Here is a 6086-nt window from a genome sequence, read left to right on the forward strand (position 1 = left end):
GAGATTTTGGGGTTTAAAGATCACCACTAAGCATAGCTTTTCTACACCCTTAATGAATGATTAATGAAGGGGAAAATATGTATTGCAACAATAGTGTGTGTGTGGTTGTTTCAATAAGCGTGGACGACCAATTAAGTATATATTGTTTAGATAACACAATGAATATCACAATATATCAAACTAAGCCATTAATCATTCTTTAAGCTCACAATCCAAACACATCACAAAATTAGAGAAATATGATACTTGCATTCATAAGTGTGGAACATCAAACAACAAGCATGGATTGTTCTCCCATTTAACATCTAAGCTACAACTACACCACAATTAAGCTAATGACATGAAATTAAACTAATTAAACTAAGGGAGAGGCACAATCCATCAAGAAATGAGTATGAACCATCAAATAAACCACAAGAGCATTCTATTAAGCACTACGTCTTGACAATCTCTAGATCTATAGCATCAATACACATAGACATGCATCAACAACACAAGAAATAGAGATAAGCACATGAACATCTATTCTAGCATACATAGACATATGGATAGAATGAAATGGTCACTTGGAAGCATTAAACCATACAAATCATTGAATAAATAAGATCTATGTATATAACAATGTCAAAACATGTATCACAATACAAATCCCCTAAAAAATACATAAATCAAGATGTAGAAAGCATGCTTAGGGCTAACTCTAGCCCCAAAAGGATGTCTAGCCACTCATGGATGGTGTCCTCCAACCCTCAAGGGCTGACTCCATGGTAGAGATTGCTCCGCTTCTTGATTGATGGAAGAACTCCAAGTTTGTGTCTTTAGCCTCCTCTCTTTCTTTCTTCCTCACTAAGAATATCCTATAGAAATTGTGTCAAAAGTCTTTTTGTAAAAGAGGCTCATATTCCTTATATAGGTAGGTCAAATGTCTCCCCCAATGACCTGGGCTCGTGCACCAATATGCCTCCCAATGATTGGATATGAGACAACTTTTAATGAGCTGGAAATTGAATTTTCTTGAACTTGGGGAAGTTCGATCGATCGAACATTCTCTGAGATCGATCGAACATGGCTAAAATCTATCGAACTTAAGCTGGATCTATCCTCTATGGCGGCGCCTTTTTGGATAAAGACAAATCTGAGATATTTTGGAGATATTTTTTGGAAAAGAGAGAAAAGTGGTAGGTGTGGTGGTACAACTGGATAAGATGGAATCTCTTCGATCGATCTGAAGAAAGTAGGATTGATCGAACTTTGTAAAATCTTTGGATAAGGGTAAAATAGCTCAGATCCATCTTGAAGAGCTGAAATCGATCAGAGTTGGATCGATCGAACATTTACTGAGATCGATCGAACTTGCTGAATTTGCTGAATTTCCACCACTTGCTTCCTTTTGCTCCCACTTTGCTCCTTTCTTTGATTCATCTCAAGATTGCTTCGATTATGCTCTTATTTAGCTGAGTTATCTTATTTTGGGGATAAGTACCTGAAAAAGGTAATAACATGAAATTAGTCTAAAACGGGAAAGTAAGATAGATAAAGGTCCTAGAATACTTAAGCTTAAGGGGTTTAAATGCGCACTTTTTAGCGCTCATCATGAATACATGTTTTGCTCTCTTTCTACTTTACTACAAACTCTATTATACTTGAATAGAAATTCTACCAATTGACCTACAAGAAGAGAATATGTTTTTCTTCTATGATAGCAGACTTATTGTAAAAAGATGTTATTCTACAACAGTTTCTCATTTCTTTTCCCTAGATCATAAGATCTCCCAAGTAAATAGTTTCTCTTGGTTTTCTCTGCAAAATTCTCAAAAAATTAGCTGTTCCTGGAAATTTTTTGTCCTTAACTTGATCTTTGCTTCAAATTGTCTTGGAATATAATTCATGTGTTATAATGTGAGATAAATTTTAGTAACATGATACCTGTGATCTAAAAGTTATTTTCATGCTCACATATATTGTTCGTCATTCCTATGATTAGTTCTTTTCAGTGTTCTCCCTCATCATCTAAGTGATTTTGATATGCTATCCAACTCAGAACAGTTTAACACTATCCTCCAAAATTTCATGTACAAACATGTTGTCCTTTATTATGATTGATCCCTGCCATCTATGATTTCCACTAAATCATTCTGGGTCATTCGAGACGCAATGGTCTTGGTCATTCCTTTTTGAAGTTAGATAAAGCCTTTTTCTATATATGTGTGTGTATAAATAAAAAGGCCATTACCTAATATAGTCTCCATTAATAATCAGGGGTGCTGGAACTGGAAGGGACAAAACTATATTGTGACATAATTTTTGGCATTATTTTTATAAAGTGCTACTATGGGATTGCAACAACCAAAAAGTGGTAAAAAAAAAAAAAAATTAAAAAAGTGTAGATCAAATATTAGATAGAAATTCTACAAAACTCATACCTAAATCAACCTCAAATAAATAAACAAATAAATAGTATAGAGAAGCAATCTAAGCTAGTCAATTGAGATATGAAGAAGAGAGTGAAACATACCTCTCGGCAAATAGATAGCCGCCAATAAAAGAAGTAGTAGAATGTTGAGTGATTAAATCTATTGTCTAATAATGAATGAGTAAAGAAACAACATAATAAGAATGAAAATAGTACACAATTTTTTTATGTGTTCGTGAACTAATGAATGAATTGCATATATATATATATATATATATATAAAGGATATATATACATACATATTTATATGTATATGTATATAAGGGATAAATTAATAAAGATAGAAAGTTCAAACAAACTGTATGATTTCCAACAGCGATTCAGACTTAGACAAAAAGCTTTTTCCAGATTTGTAATTTACCCCTTCAATTGTTAGGCCTTTTGTAATTTCAAAACCCTAAAACATGTATTTACATAAAAAATAAAAAATAAAAGAAAAACTAGGGTGAGGATCATGAAACCGAAGTGGGTTATATGAACGTCAAATCAAACATTGAGGTTCTCTGAAAATCGAAGAAAGAGGCTCAAACTTGAATAATCCGTAAAATTTTGCAAAAATAAAAACGTAGTACCTCAGGATCATCGTCTTCTGATTCGGTGAAGATTGAAGATGCTTTGAACGAGCTATTGAATTCTGTGAAAATCAAGCCCAAAGAATGTTTAAGAAGAACTGAAGAGGTTTGTAAATGATATAGGTCTTTATATTTCGTGACAGTGGAAGAGCTTTGCAACTTTTTAGAAGAACTGAAGATCGGGGTTTGCAAATGATATAGGTTTACTAATTTTTTTAGACCAAAACGACGTAGTTTGATGCCTCTTCCCTATTTTGTAAAAAAAAAATAATTTTATATATTTCATTTTTATGCAGACTATAGCGCCAAACAAAAAAAAACAAAGTGCTAAAATTTAGTGCTACTTTTTCGGCAGAAATGGGGACAGTATTTAATAGACCGTGCCAAAAAATAACGTCTTTAGGGATAGTTTTTAGGGTATTGGTGACATATCAGATTGACTGTCCCTAAAGGCTAGTATTAGGGACGATAAAATTTGCCCGTCCCTAATAATAAAATCTTTAGGGACAGTTTTTTAGTGCGTCACTAAAGGACTGTCCCTAATAGCCTAATTTCTTGTAGTGATCATTTCAATGTCTAAGACATGATTAATACATCATTATAAGGTTCATAGGGTACCATTACAACATCATATAGTATGGATGGTTGGTCACAAAAGAAGAAGAAGGCAGAATAGAAGAAGTCCAAGAACCGGTTGACGTGAAGATGGTACCGGCTGACTCGACCTACTAACATTGTTTTATATTACAACACATATTTCCCTTAATCCATCAAATATTGAATGTCTAGGAAGGTTATGCTAAGTGGCGAACTCTATGACCCAAGACTCCTCTATCTTATTCTCTACACCTTACTTAATTTAGTTATTTAATTGGATTTGTTTAGTTTAAATTGTAGTTTAATCCAACCACAAGCCATTTTTGATCACTCGACCTACTAATCCAATATTGTTTCCATAACAATACCGCTTCTTTCCCTTGGGACGATCCCAACTCACTCTAGCTACATTAATAGTTAGTAGTGGTAGTTATATTCTATAAATTCAAACTTGGCCACACTACACACTTTTAATGCAACTGGTACGAGACACACCAAGTTTTGGCGCCGTTGCCGGGGATAGGTAACGCCATATTTTGGAAACAATTAGGAATTAGTACTTTTTTTATCTTGTTTTTATTTTGGTTATTTATTGTGTTTGTTCTTGATTTGGCTAGGTGCATTGAACAAGGGAAGTGTAACAAGGGAATTCTAAAGCAAAGAGCTAAGCTAAGCAAATCAAAGGCATAAAAAGCTAAAAATAAAAAATTTACAAAGCAAAAATTGAAAAATGATTTGAAGTTACTTAAAGACCCTTTGTGAGCTTTTCTAACTCTTTCCCTAGTTAAATCGTCGGCCCGCGTGGTGGCAAGTTTTAAATTCTTAGATAAATCGTGAACCCGAGTGGAGGCAATTTACTTTCCTTGCATATTGTTCAAAGCATGGGAGTATGGGATAAATATCTGTGGAGGTTTGTTGATTGATTTGTTGCGGAGGAGAAGTACTTGTTATATTCTTGTTGTGATTTGTTTGTTTGTTTTGATAGTGTATGCATGGTCGTAGATCATTGAATCATACTCTTGTCCCACTTGATTCACATCTTGAATCGGTTGTTCGTAATCCTAGGGGAAAAGGTAAATCTAGTAACTCCATTTCATCAATGGAGGAGCTAAATGAAGATCATGTGGAGGACCTTGGTCACATCGACCAATAAGGTATCCTCCACCCTAATGTGCATCATGACAACATTCAAGTTCCATTAGGCATGCCAAGACCCTTCATTCCACAACAACAATAAGGCCAAGTTCCATTAGGAATGCCTCAGCCAATTTTTGTTCCACCCCTACCTCCCGTTGCTCAGGTGAATCATGGTGCTCGCGTCGAACCACCAATTGTGAATCCTCCTTTTGCTTTAAGAGATCGATATGTGCCAAATGAGTATAATGCACCAATATGCATTCAATTACCTCCTTTTAGAGCCCACCATTATGAAATCGAACCTCAAACTATTCAAATGCTTCCTAATTATCATGGGCTACCAAGTGAAGAACCTTTCAAGCATTTGGATGAGTTTCTTGAAGTGTGTTCCACCGTGAAATACACTGACATGCCAGAAGAAGTTTTGAGACTTAAACTCTTCCCTTTTACCCTTAAAGATAAAGCGAAGTACTGGTTTAATAATTTGAGGCCTTTTTCGATAACTACTTGGGCAGAGATGCAACAAGAGTTCTTGAAAAAGTATTATCCGATATCAAAGACCAATTCAATGAGAACTTCAATTCGAGAATTCTCATAAGGGGATGGGGAATTATTTCATGAGGGATTGAACAACTTGCTTAGGAAGTGTCCCCACCATGACATTCCTAAATGGCAATTGGTCCAATTTTTCTTTAAAAGTTTGTCGGATAATTTTAAAGGAATGGTTGATGCTTCTATGGGTGGTTCATATCTTGATAGGTATAAGGATGATGTATGGCATTTATAAGAGAGCATGAGTGAGAATTCAATGCATCGATCCTTGTCTTCCAAAAATGGTAGAAATCTAGGTGGAAGAAAGAATGTCAGCTTGTATCGAGTTGACAATTCCAATGACATAGCCGCCAAAGTCAAGTCTTTATCTCAAAGGTTTAATCAATTTTTGATCAACCAAAATTCGGTGAATCAAGTATCTTCCTCCCCTAGTCATACTTATCATCCATCTAATGAATCATGCATGACTTGTTCTAGTGTCTTACATTCTACTTCCAATTGTCCCCACGGATATGTGCAAAATGAACACCATGAACAAGTGAATGCCGCATTTGTCAACCAAGGGAATAATCCTTATGGCACTAACTACAATGCCGGGTGAAGGAACCATCTAAACTTCTCTTGGAAAAGCCAAGGGGAAGGCTCAAACCCTCCCCAAAGTGGTTTTCAAGGAAAGTATGTTCCGCCCCCAATGCAAAGCCAAGGTTCCTAAGGTTATAGATCGTCATACCAAGCACCACATGGAAACCAATTTT

General features: G+C 35.3%; 1 long non-coding RNA gene across 1 annotated transcript; it reads right to left on the minus strand.

The window, feature by feature from the left end:
* Positions 1 to 587: 587 nt before the first annotated feature.
* On the minus strand, positions 588 to 3199 carry LOC132302195 (uncharacterized). The gene is made up of 2 exons (XR_009480765.1): positions 3046 to 3199; positions 588 to 1483 (listed from the first exon to the last, which is right to left on the minus strand). It is a non-coding gene; the product is annotated as an uncharacterized LOC132302195 (long non-coding RNA).
* Positions 3200 to 6086: the final 2887 nt, after the last annotated feature.

Source organism: Cornus florida, unplaced genomic scaffold (assembly GCF_030987335.1).
Source record: "Cornus florida cultivar Cherokee Brave unplaced genomic scaffold, ASM3098733v1 CherokeeBrave_3.0.0_Hap2_Chr04, whole genome shotgun sequence".
Classification (NCBI taxonomy): domain Eukaryota; kingdom Viridiplantae; phylum Streptophyta; class Magnoliopsida; order Cornales; family Cornaceae; genus Cornus; species Cornus florida.